General features: G+C 36.1%; 1 protein-coding gene across 6 annotated transcripts in view; it reads right to left on the reverse strand.

Moving 5' to 3' along the window:
- raph1a (Ras association (RalGDS/AF-6) and pleckstrin homology domains 1a) overlaps positions 1-13,778 on the reverse strand; it is an 87,704-nt gene that overhangs the window by 54,318 nt on the left and 19,608 nt on the right. For all 6 annotated transcript variants that reach the window (XM_067409668.1, XM_067409669.1, XM_067409671.1 and 3 more), the window contains one exon: positions 8,294-8,350. The gene's annotated coding sequence lies outside the window, so the exon portion shown is untranslated. The remainder of the gene's footprint in view (positions 1-8,293; positions 8,351-13,778) is intronic.

A 13,778-nucleotide genomic window follows, 5' to 3' on the forward strand; every position in this document is an offset into this window, starting at 1 on the left:
AATCCATGTTAAAATGTTTTTACGCCAAGTGCAAAACCTGCACTACAAAGCAGAAATCAGTGATGTCCCCGCTTTCACGATGAAGGCATAAAGAAACCATGTGTCAATTAATTTGGTCCAGGACTCTGACTCTTAACAAGTTGCAGGTTTAAATTAGCTGCAGACTTGCACAGACGGCACTATTTTCTACATAAAAGCAAGAATTTCAGAGCTCCTTTCCTGGAATGAAGAACACTAAATCCTCCATGCAGTTCCCTTCTCACTGCTCTCATTATTGTGAAACTATCGTCAATGTTTCCCAATATGATGCCACTGCTGATTTCAAGAGTCTGTACTAAAATAACCTTGTGAGTTAAGAGTAGGAGACGTGTATTTATTCAGTCAGATCTGCCATGCTTCTGTTGCCTGTCATTTCCACATCCCCGACCAGGATAAACAAAGAGCGTCCAATACTCTCCCTGGTCAAACGCCTCTGTGAGGCTCATGGGAGACCATGGTCCAACCTCATGAAGTCACAAACACACACGCAAATCATTTAACAGCATCTTCACACGCAACCAACAGAAACAAAAATTCTATTTGACACAAGGTTATAATTTGGTTTAAAAGACAATAGATCTATGATATTTTACAGATGATAAATGTCCATTAAGTTGGTTTGTTTGGGTGGGAGCTTGTACAAGTGGTTCATTTGCCAAGAAAAGATGAAAACAATGAAAAGAGGACAATCCTTTCAAACAGAAGCTGGAGAGATGAAAAGAGGCTGTTTCCCGTGTCTCCACAAGCAGGATGCAGGTCATTAATCAATGGTGTGTGTGTGTGTGTGTGTGTAGGAGGGCAATACTGTTGATTTGTAGTCTCAATAGCCTATTTTTGCCATTACCAAGAACAATTTTACTTCACCAGAAAATCAATACAATAAGAGGATTTTTGCAATGAGAAATGTGTTCCTAATGCTTCAAATCATGGGGAAAAAAAAGACAAAGAAAAAAAAAAGGAAATATGCATATATATTTAATTAAATGTAAATTTATGGTATCATCAAACAAACAAAAACATGTGAAAGATGAGGAATAACTAAATTATACATGGGAAGCACCTATTCTAATCAATATTCACAACTACAACCACCCTTATAACAGAAAAAGGTCACTATCAATCCCATCTTATTGAAATGAATACAAATCCTGCGAAACAAATGGTGTAGACACTAAATATGGGAATCCACTGGACTGGGGACGGTTTGTGGTGTCTGGCCCTAGAACAGCTGCCTGCCCATGACCAAATTAAACACTGGAACCAAAGCTAGGCTAAGTATTCCAACCATTTGTCTCGTCAATCACGTGGTCAGTTCACATTAGTGAGAGAGCTCCAGGTTAAGAGGAGGAGGAAAAAGAAAAGGCGTGGAAGCAAAAGGAGGATTCAAAGGTCCTAAAATCCTGCAACAGAGTGACAAAGCATCACTAATGTCATCATTCACGCACAACCGAGTGCTATAAACGCGAGACGTGCATAGAGACTCCCTTCGCGGGCTTGGCAACACACACAATGGGACAGTCTTCACACACAGTTCTGCCAATTAGAAGCAGGAGGGGAAAGAGCAGAGGATCCAAGACAAACTCCAAATTAACAAATTAGTTTGCAGATTAGCCTTTCTGCAACCTCGATACAGAGAGGTTAGATGCACATGCAAGCTCAGTTCAGCTCAACTCATCGGACTGATCACTACTTGCTAAAATCACAGCCAAAAACACCAAGTACGATTTTTAGAGAGGATGCAAACTGAAATATTAAATGCAAATCCTACTTTGTGCAAGCATTATGCAAGACAAGCAGCCTCAAAGGCCTACACTCATGTCTAGAAGCCCCTTTATACATCTCAAGGCCCAGAAGGGGTGGCGTCTGCCAACGACACATATTGGCAATTCCCCAGACATCACAACCAGCACAGATGCTCCAGTTTTCCAATCCCAGCTGCACAGTAACAGGGTCACACCTGATAATGCACAAGAAATACAAAACAAGTGCTTGCCATACAGAATCAAAAGGAAGTTATCCTCTAGGTTAACTAGCTAAAAAAGTCACAAATTGCCCAACACAAAGTGAAGCAGGAGCCATACCAAAACCATAGCTAAGCCTCTCTAATGTCAAGGCCATATATTTAACCTCTGGGATACGGCTAAGGCATAAACTCTAGCTGGGATAAAAGGGGGCAACGCTGTCTGCCTTGGGGCACTTTGAGAAATGAGGGGCCCTAATTTAGTTATGGTACAGAGACAGATCAGAGTCCGTCTTGCTGATGCTACCATTAAATTTAATGAGTAAGGAGAAAGAGGGGTTTCTGCAGTGGACAGTGAATAAAATTATAGATGACAATTCTGGTGCAGGACAGTCCAGCTGAGACTCCATTTACACACAGCAGGGGGGATTGTGTTCATCCACAGAGACATAATGCACCACACTATGAATCAATACTGTTGCCCATACTCTTTTCAAGTAAACCCACAGGCCTTGAACACGGGCCAGGCTGGCAGAAGTGCCCGTGTTCACATCACAATGACCTGCAGTTCAACGACAGCAATGCTGAACCTCATTTTTAGTTCATGCAAACATGACCCAGAGCTGGTCAGAACTGTTTTCAAATGTAGATCACTTGCCATGCTACACTGCACACATTTAATACAGTTAAAGGATTTGCTGCAAGAAAGCATCCGGAAAAAATGTATACATATGTGTAAATGTAGACATTTATTTGGACAAAAAGTATAATAATATAATATAATATAATATAATATAATATAATATAATATAATATAATATAATATAATATAATATAATATAATATAATATAATATAATATAATATAATATAATATAATATAATATAATAATTAATATAGCAATCACTCCTATTAGCCACTTTGGCAGGTTGAATTTTATATACAATTTATAATTTATATGCAATGTAGTGTTGTCAAAAATATTTATTTTTGATACATATCAATACTTAAATATCTAAAATGCTTCCAATACTCATTTTCTGCAGAACAGATACACGATACCAGCTGCTCTTTCTTGCTCTCTCATCTCTCCAACTGTGAATTGACATACAAACCCCTCACTCACTCGTTTCATTTGAATATTGTTGGCATTACAGGGCTTGAATTTTGGCTTGTGATTGCACATACTGCGCATCATTTACTAATTTCCATTGATTTTGTGCTTATACCCAGAGTGTGCGAACATAAAGCTGCCCCTCAGTACTAAATAGAGTTGTTTTTCACCGCTTATTGCGCTTAATAGTCAAATACACACAAAATAATGTCAAAATGCCAGTCTTGGTGGCATGTGTAACAGTATAATGGATCCGTGAGTCAGGTCTTAAAGTGACAGCAGCCTAATATACCTGCTGCCAAATTATGAGATAATAAAAATATCTACATGGCAGTTTTTCCCCAAGGTTAGGGTCAAAATTGTGGCCAGTTAAAATAATGAGTGGCTAGTAACTTTGGAAAACCACAAGCCCCAGTGGCTGGTGAGCCAAAAATGTCAAGCCCTGAATAACAGAACATATAACAGAACACACAACACTACACTACACACTACACTACACACTACACTACACACTACACTACACACTACACTACACTACACACTACACTACACTACATAACATAACACAACATAACATAACATAACATAACATAACATAACATAACATAACATAACATAACATAACACAACACAACATAATATTAGTATGATTTCTAAAGGATCATGTGTCACTGAAAACTGGAGTAATGATGCTGAAAATTCAGCTTTGCATCACAGGAATAAATTACATTTTAAAATGCATAAAAACAACAAACAGTTATTTTAAATTGTAATAATATTTCACAACTGTATTGCTGGTATACTGTATTTTTGATCAGCTTTTGTAAGCAGAAGAGAACTTTACAAGACATTAAAAAAAAAAAAAAAAAAAAAAAAAAATCTTACCAACCCCAACAATTTGAACGGTTATAATGTAATATAATATAATGGAAGGCAGGAGAAATTGAGTTGGTAGATAAAAGCACACCGCAATCCTCCATTACGTGCTTTCCTGTGGGTGTGCTGACATCATTCCATCACTTCCTGTACCCACTTGCTCTTTTCTTATCTCCAAGAATCCAGTACAATCAAAGCACTCAGTCTGTATGGTGTTGAAAGGTCAAGGTGGAACAGAATTCAGTAGAATAAGTCAGTTAAGGTCAACACCACTTCAGGATCTACATTTGAAAGAGCTCTTGCATCAGTCAAAGGCCATTCTTCCAAACAAAAACAAAGATCCTGGTTTGTATATGTTATGAATAGATCGAAAATATCACACCCTCTCCAGAGAGCTGCATAATAACAGACATAAAAACTGGCCCTTGAAAATGAAACATTTGGATAGACTGACCACACTTTAGCCAAGAGATTCTGGAGATCCTACATTGTTTCAGGCTTTAGTGCCCCATATATGGCACTATCCATGACAAGAGTACAAAACAGAAACTATTTTTCAACAATAGGTTTGTGAAAAGTGAAAATGAATGTTCATCAATCTCAGGAAGTCAAACTAAATAGCTTTTTTTTTTCTATTTTATTTGATGTTTGCAGTTTTTGCTACCCTGTTACTAAATCTAAGCATGAAACAATGATTTGAAGGATTTAGTTTATTTATAGTCAAATGTTAAACAAAATATATAAAATAAAACTTTATGCAACAATAATGGATACAATACAGTATATTTTCTACAATGAACTAAATGTCAATTCAACAAATTATATAAAAATGCTGACACTGTTGATTTTAACTGTTAAATGAACAAAGAATAGGAGCAAGACGTCTTAAGATTGGGGGGGTGACAATTTTAAGAGGTTCCATTAAATTTGATGTTAATTGTGAATTTGTGTTCATCTTAATATTAAACATTTAATCTAAAGTATCCAAGATCTCATTCCAAAGTATTCATGTATTTTTTTCCATAAAAAAAAAAAAAAAAAAAATCAGGTTACACTTTACAAGATTTCATTTGTTAACATTAGTTAATGCATTAACTATCATGAACTAACAGTGAACAATAAATTTTTACAGCATTTATTAACCTTTGTTAATGTTAGTTAATAAAAAAAAATGCATAAATGCATTCCCAGTGCATTAACTAATGTTATCAAATACAACTTTTGATTTTTAAAATATATTAGTAAGATTAACATTACTGAGATTAACATTGACTAATTGTAATAAATACTGTAAAAGTATTGTTCTTTGTTAGTTCATGTTAACTAATGTAGTAAATGAAACCTTATTTTAAAGTAATTCTGTATCCGTATTATGGAAAGTGCCAGATAGAAGAAGTCGCCAGCAGCCGGCCTGGGCAATCCACGCGACTGGGTTGTGCCGGCGTTAGGTAGCAGCTGAACTCAAGAGCTGCTATACAGACGCCAAAAACAGCAGACAGTGGGACGGTCCGGCTGCCCGGGAGCAGCACATACTTTCAGATTCTATTTCCATCTAAACCTAAACAATTAGAAAGGCAACACCTTTGCACAGGCTGTGTGGAAAGCTGCTTCTTCAGCGTCTGGGGAACTAAAAACATCGGAGCTTTTCTTTAAGGCTACTGACATTGATTTCATACTCCTCTGACGCCCTTTACTAGTGAGTTACAAAAAAAATATTATAATAATAATAATATAAAAAAAAATATCTTTCTACATTATGAAAAAGTGCAGTTTAACTATGCCTGATAATTTTACAAAGTAAGTATGATACATCTTGTTCCTCAGACAACTGGTCTAGACACCTAATGCAGAGCCAAAACTCCAACACTCTTTCCCTTCACCTCACTGATGGGGAAAACGACACTTTGTGTAATTACTGTCCTAGGAAACATGAGACTGTAAAGTGTTTGCTCGTGCAGTGGTGGGGCCCCAGAGGCCTGAGTGGGTCCTCTCCCACTGTCCCCTCTCATTAGACCAGAGCTAAAGCAGGCGCTCTGAGGAGATGACCACACTTCTGCAACTCCCTCTGAGACCAGACATGAAGAGGCACTGAGTGAGAGGGTGGATGGAGGAAAGCAACACTGAGGTTTCCTCGAGGCGGGGTTCGAGGGGTTAATGATAGCGTGTGGAATGTGCGGCAGGTCTCAGACCTGATAACAGGGCAGACGACACACAGGGATGTAATTCAGGAACATCAGAGTCCCAGAAGAGAGACTGTGTCTACTGTTTCCATACATCCCCACATGCTTTCACTTTTCAAATGGAATTACCAATGCAGACAGACTCAAGCACACAGGAGGATCCGAGGCTTAAAGCAGCGTTATTTGAGATTTGGCTAACTTCTGGGAGGTTTAAAGGGTTGAATCTGTCCACGGACGTTATGTTCCTTTCAAAACACGCATCACATGTCTATAGAAATATTCCGAGTGTTTTTAAAAAGTACAAGGAATGTTTAAAGAAAAGGCCAGTCACACACGTGAGATGAGATCATAACTTTGTAAAGTACGTTGTTAAAACCCGATTTTTAAGAAAAGTTGGGATTGTTGCGATTAATGAATGATTATTTTATTTGTTTTTTGCTTTTTTATTTTTGCCCTTATAGTTCACTGACAAGGTTTATACTGTAAATATGCTTGACTATTAAAAGGTGGGATATTTTTTCCTATTGAAAGAGTGATCTGACATAACAGTTCCCTTTTGGCAGTTATTTTATCTATGGTTCGTAACATTTCTTCCAGATTTCTGCTTGTTGTAAATCAGATACAGATAAATTAGTACAGTTCCAGTACATTTATTTAAATGCATTAAAGGTGCAATATGTAATATTTTTGCAGTAAAATATCCAAAACCCACTAGGCCAGTGTTATGTATTTTGTTCACTTGAGTACTTAACAATATCCCAAATGTTTCCAACTATTTGTAAATTGTGAGAAAATTTTAACCAAGGCTCCAGCACGTGTGAGGAGTCGCCTGTCAATTGCGTCAGACCCGTGTTACCCTCGGTTTCTGATTTTTTTTTGTAGAAACCATGGAAACACCAAAGGCGCTTTAATATATTACACGTTTTAATAAATAAGGGAACTGTTTTCGTGTGCCACAACGCATCAGCGCAATAGCTCAATATAATGATACACATTTGATAGTCTAGAATCACTAAAATTTCCAAAATGGCAAGCCTTAAAACACATACAATTGACAAAATTTTGTGAGAAGGCAAGCGAAAGTGATCTCACTTCGGGGCTCGCGCGCTATCTGACTCAGTGTTTGAATTCGCCTCTGTTTTGCTTCCATGCCGCTGACTGGACGGGGCGGAGTCCAGTCCAGTCACTCCTTCCTGTCCAGTCAGCGGCATGGAAGCAACACGGAGGCGAATTCAAATGCAGAGTCAGACAGCGCACAAGCCCCGAAGTGAGGTCACTTTCGCTTGCATAGTATGTTTTTAAGAGGAAAGTATTAACAGGATTTAAAAAAAAAAAAAAAAAACACATAACCGTTATGGGAAAATTACGCCGGTTAGAGGTTCTGAATATCGGTTTCGATTACTTTTCGATTAATTGTCCAGCCCTAGTTGAGATATTTTGTAAAATGCAAGAAAATCAAGAATCTGTGGTTTGTTAATTCTCTTGAACATTTATTTAACTGACAAAAGCAAAAAGTAAAGATTTCCAGTGTTTTCACTAACCAACTTAATTGTATTTTGTAAATATAAACAAATTTTGATGGCTGTAACACTCTCCAAAAAAGTTGGGATAGAGGCAAAATAAAAGTAAAAAGATTATGGAAGATTATAAAGATTAAAAATGTTCCAACTTTTCTTGAAATGGGGTTGTACTTCTGATTCAAAAAGAAAATGTAAGTTAAACATCAAGTATGTCATTTCTTCACCACTAATGCCATCAAATGAAATTGTAATGGTTTATGATTTTCAGGGAAATCAATTATGTTATTATGCATAGTTAAAGTTATGATGACATGATGGCCGATATTATTACTTTTTGTCTAAAAAATTAAAAATATAACTAAAATAGTTTAAACTAAAATAGTTTAAAATGCTGTGAATTTAGGCAGTTTGAAAAGGGATGAAACATGCAATACAGCATGAAAATATGGATATTCATATTAAAAACAATGCTAATGTGTGTATTTTTATATATATATATATATATATATATATACACACATTTATAAATTGTAAAAGAATTTTGACAAACGAACAAAATCATTCAAACAGTCAGCTGCTTTTAGTGCTGGCAAGAGAAGCTTACCTTTGGTTCTGTGGCAGTGCCAAGCTGATTTCTGAAGGGAAAAGGTCCTCAATCAATCTGTGAAACAGAAAAGACTAATTATGCGCTTGCTGTACCTGGTGTGACAATGCAGCCCTGGCAACATTGAAAAGTCAAAGGGATAGGATTGATGCAGCCAACATTAATAAGCAATCTGATATGACCACAAAGGACTGGCAAAAAGGTTGTTTAATGCAACATGGCGCTAGTGGTCATGACAGGACCTGAGCTGTTCAAAATGCTTCAATATTACAACACCAAGATTTAATGAATGCATAATGCACATATAATGCAAGCACAGTAGTTCTTGTACCAAGATAAAAGCTCTGACGGAAAAAATTTCAAGTAATTTGAAAGCAACTGATTGATCACTTTAAAGTCTCCAAGTCTATGAGACCGCAAGAAGAAGATGTTGACATGGGAATGGTTTCTGATTTAAAGCAGAAAAACACATAACATGTCATTAACTGTTTTCAACATCAGGATTTAAGTAAACCTATGTCTTCCGCTGTATGTATAAGGGAAATAATATATTTAAGATGACAAATGATTTGGATATAATAGTTTTAATAGAAAAAATGTTTACTGTAGTCTCCAAAATAAAGGGATAGTTTAATCAGCCTTATGCTATCCACGATATATATATGACTTTCTTTCTTCAGATAAACACAAACAAAGACTAATTATTGTCCCTCTATCTAAAATTGCTTTAAATAACATTTCTCATTTTTGTAAAAATATTGTACATTTAGTTTGTTTTATTGTGCAATATTAAAGAGAGAGAGATCGCCCAAAAATTATCTCATAGTTATCTCACACATGACTTTCTTTCTTTAGATAAACACAAATATTATACAAATACACAAAATACTAATGTTTTAATTTTTTAAACTACAAATCAATGCTTATGGTCAACTTTCATATGAGCATGCATGTGACACGTGGCTTAAGTGTATTGTTTTGCTTCAGAAGACATTCAAAAGGACGTCAACCAAGCGATAGTGATTCAACGGATTCACAGAGTGATTATTTTCCTAAAAATCTTAGTTTGCGTTGTTTATCTATAAAGAAAGAAAGTCATGTGTGAGTAAACGATGAAAATTCATTTTTGGGTGATCTCCCCCTTTAACTTTGAGCAATAACACAGACTAAATGTATAATAATTTAACAAAAATTAGAAATATGTTATTTAAAACCCATTTTAGATAGAGGGATGATAATTAGTGTGACCAACTTTTTACTAATTTACAAAAACAAAGATGAAAATAACTTAGCTATTATTTAAATGAATAATAAAAAATAAATAAAAATAACCCAATAGTAGACTAATGCTTACTTTGTCAAAAAGCATAAAAAAATTCAATGTGGCATGTCATTATTTGACACTTTAAATATAGAGGAACATATAAGTTATATAAAGTAGGAAGTATTGCATGTCACACTGCAGGACACTGCTGTCATTGCTTGGCATTACATGTCAACGACCCAATTACAGTAAGTAGGGCTGAGAAGCTAAGGCACAGACTGTATACAACACCTTAGATATGTTTAAAAAATCCTGCATATTCCCTATAAGGTATACCAATGAATAAATATTATCAAATACTAATAACAAGAACCTGCAAGTACCTTCCTAAAAGGCAATTGTTACCATTAGATTAGCTTTAGTGCCTTACATGAAGTTGAGTCAAATCAACAGCACTCCACACTATAAATAAACAGTCAACCGTAGTAGTGTGTGTGGGTCAGTGGGTTAGGCTATTTTTACATAGAGAGTGGGGCTAAAATGCTTTGATACACTCTTACACACCCTTCTTCATGTCTGCTACACAGCTGTTCACTAGACAACTGTGCTGGTGGTACTAAAACTGCCTCGGTTAACTTCCCCAAGTAGTTATACAGTCATCTTCCAAAAATAAACCCTAAACATAATTACATATGCCTTAAAAACAAACCAAATCACAAGTTAAGCAAATCGAAACCACTCACCAATTCACAAACACACTTTCTGCGCACCCAGTGAAGAAAATCACAACCATTTGCAAGTCAAATTCAAGGATCAGCTCTCTGAGGCAGGAAGCCACATAAAGCCTAATGTTATGAGCTTGTTACATCTCATTCATACTGATGGGAAGAGAAACAAAAGAGTGATTATCAGTGACCTCCTCCACCAGTGGCCCGCATCCTTCTGTCCATGCAGACGAAAACGAATACACTTCCCTTTTCTAATGATTAACAGGTGAGCGAGAGAGAGATATGATGATGCTAGGAGGACAAGAGCTGCAGAGCGTCATGCATATAACGCAGCGCTGCAGTACACAGTTGTAGGTTGCCGGTATGATGGCACAGGGATGCAGGGTTGTGCCGCAAGACATCAGAGAGGAGCAACTGAGCTGTCATACAGCATCAACGCAAGCAGTGACCACACACTGACCTAATACTGCCATACCATTTACACACGACCGCACTAGTGAAAGGATGTTGTGCCGTTTAGGCTGGTTTCATTCTGAAAAAGAGAAAGATATGCTCATGCTTTTGACATAACTAGCTATTTTTCCAGTGAGTAGAAGAGTAACGCTTATACAACACATCTTTAATGTAGCTCTGCACAATTCTGGATTGTGAAAATGAAAATCATGATTTTTTGTTTTTTGTTTCAAACATAGATCACGATTCTCCCACGATTCTGAACATACAACTAAACAAAACAACAATTTACTAGAGTCTCTGACAAATGTTAATTGCTGTTAATTGTCTATTTAAAATGTTTAATGAATCTGAATAAAAAATTTTGTAAAAAAAATCAGTTTTAATGAATGATTCAATGGCTCACTCATTAATACTAGGGCTGAGACAATACATCGATTTTCAATTCTCGATACAATGATTCTGGATATTTTCTCTCTTGAAACGATTCTGAGCTTAGTTTTTAAACAGCAGATGGCGCTCTAGGCTAGTTTTTAAAGGTGATAGAGAGGATTTTTTCGTCGACTGAGAATCCAAAGACTGTTACTGAGTTTTTAAAAGGAACGCCTCCCACGAGTATTGGAACACGAGTGTTTACCACCGGCATTCGCTGTATCGTGTTAGTGGATTCATTATGTCGGACTCACCGCAGGTAACTCATAATCTGCAGTTGTTACTCCTGTCTCCTGACAAAAACATTGCATGTGGCGCCTGTGGAGTGTGGAAAGTTACTGGAGCGCGCAGCCACGCTCGTCTCTCACAAGGAACGTCACGGCAGTGATTGACAAGCCAGAGGGCCAATTGGCTGATGTTTTTAAGGCCCTACCTCGTGCACAGATGATGTATATTAATATTATTCCTTTCAGTGCACCTAATAAATAGTCTTTTATCAGTTAGTAAAGACAGTTTCAAGTAATATTGCAAAAATGCATAAAACAAAACATCCTCTTTAGCACCTTTAACTGCACACTCAAATGCTCATGAAGAAGAGTACTTGAGTGCGCTCGTGCGTTCGGCTGAGTCATGTGAGTGGTTAAATACACTTGCAACTCGGCTCAGAATGCTTATATGACACAAGATTAATGTAAACACAGGCCACTGCGAACACCCTTGTAATTCGCTTCAACCTTTTCTAACTTTATGAATGATTATTTTAGGTTTAAGTTATGTGTGTAAAGGAACTGTAAACAAGCAAAGTACGACTGTTTCTAAAGCATGTAGTGCCATCTGCTGTTAAAAACTAAGCTAAGAATCGATTCGAGAGAGAATTGCGATACATAGGAAAATATCAGAATCGAAAAGATTCGAAACGAGAATCGATGCATTGTCCCAGCCATAATAAATACCTCACTTGTTTCATTACTGGATGAACTAGCATTTTTGAACAAATATCTTGAATAAATGATTCAATGACAAATAAATATTTTAACAGTCACTTGTCGCCACCTGGTGGCGTAACAATGTAATTGATACAACTGTTATTTGAAATGCCAAGTTACATTCAAAAGGTGATTTACCTTTGATCGCTTCTGTAGATATCAGTGTTTAGCCTATATCTAAACTATAAATTTTATTCCAGTTCTTCTGTGATATGAAAATTTCTAACAGAAATAATGTATATTAGAGCTGCATGATTAATCGTAAAAAGATGGCGATCTCGATTCAAGCACCCACGCAATCTTACTTTATTAATGACAATGATTCGCCCACGTCTTTTAAATGACAAAATCATACCGGAACATTCAAATATGTGTTCATTCTGCCAGAGACAGAGAGAGCAGTTTTGAACCACACATTAGTTATTTCTGTGTTACAAATATATTTAAATTATCACAGAAATACTGAGATATACGTTTTAAGCTAATAGATAAACACTGATTTCTACGATAGCGATCAAAATAGAGCAAACTACCTTTTGATACTTAGCACGTCAAATAATGGTTGCATCTTATTCCACTAGGTGGCGACAACTGACTGTTAAAAAAATGTATTTATCATTGAATCATTCATTCAAAAAATTAATTCAAAAACAGATTCATTCAATAATTAAACAGGTATTTATTAATGAGTCATTGAATTCATTCAAAAACATTTTTTAAATAATTCATTCAAACATTTCCAGCAAATAGAGACCAGCAATTTATATTTTGTCAGAACCTCTAATAAATGACATGTTATTTTGTTTGGTTGTATATTCAGAATCGTGGGAGAATCGTGATCTCTATTTGAAACCAAAAAAATCATGATTCTCATTTTATCCAGAATCGTGCAGCTCTACAGTATGGTTGAAAAGACTTGTTTGTAAAGCAGTTTTTCATACCTATACAACTGCTCTCTCTGGATCAGCAGCCGCACAAATGCAGATCCGAACGTTCGCTGTGATCATACAAATTGCTGTCATTTAGGAAATGAGATCACGTGTTTAAATTGAGATTGCGATCTTTTAACAATTAATCGTGCAGCACTACTTTTATTGTAATATTGTATTGTGCACAATGCTACAATATATTTATTTACAAAGCACATTTTTGACTTACCAGCCAATTGTGCTTCCTGATGAAGCACAATTTACACAGAAGTCACTTTCAAACCAAGAAGCTTTCTGTTGGTCAACACTGCAAATTCACATGTCCAACAAATCGGTGTGTGGAAATCTTTCGCCCTCATGCAAAATTCCTAATTGAAATGACTTGATTTCAACTATCTGACATAAGTATGACTGCTCCAATGATGCGACCTGCTCCATGTAAAATAACACTGCTTTTATTAGGCTACTACTGAGTTTTCATCTCATGCAATTGTGCATCATTTTAAACATTTTTCAAAAGTAGTATTCGTTTAATACCCAACACACCAGTCACGACAATTCATAATTGTTTTACATTTTGGCAAATTGTGGTAAATTTTCATGCATTCATACAAAATTTAACATTTTCTCATGAAATCTGGGTTGGTAATTATGGAGTAAAAACACTACAACAACATTCTACAGATGAATGTT

This window comes from Chanodichthys erythropterus, chromosome 14 (genome assembly GCF_024489055.1).
Source record: "Chanodichthys erythropterus isolate Z2021 chromosome 14, ASM2448905v1, whole genome shotgun sequence".
Classification (NCBI taxonomy): domain Eukaryota; kingdom Metazoa; phylum Chordata; class Actinopteri; order Cypriniformes; family Xenocyprididae; genus Chanodichthys; species Chanodichthys erythropterus.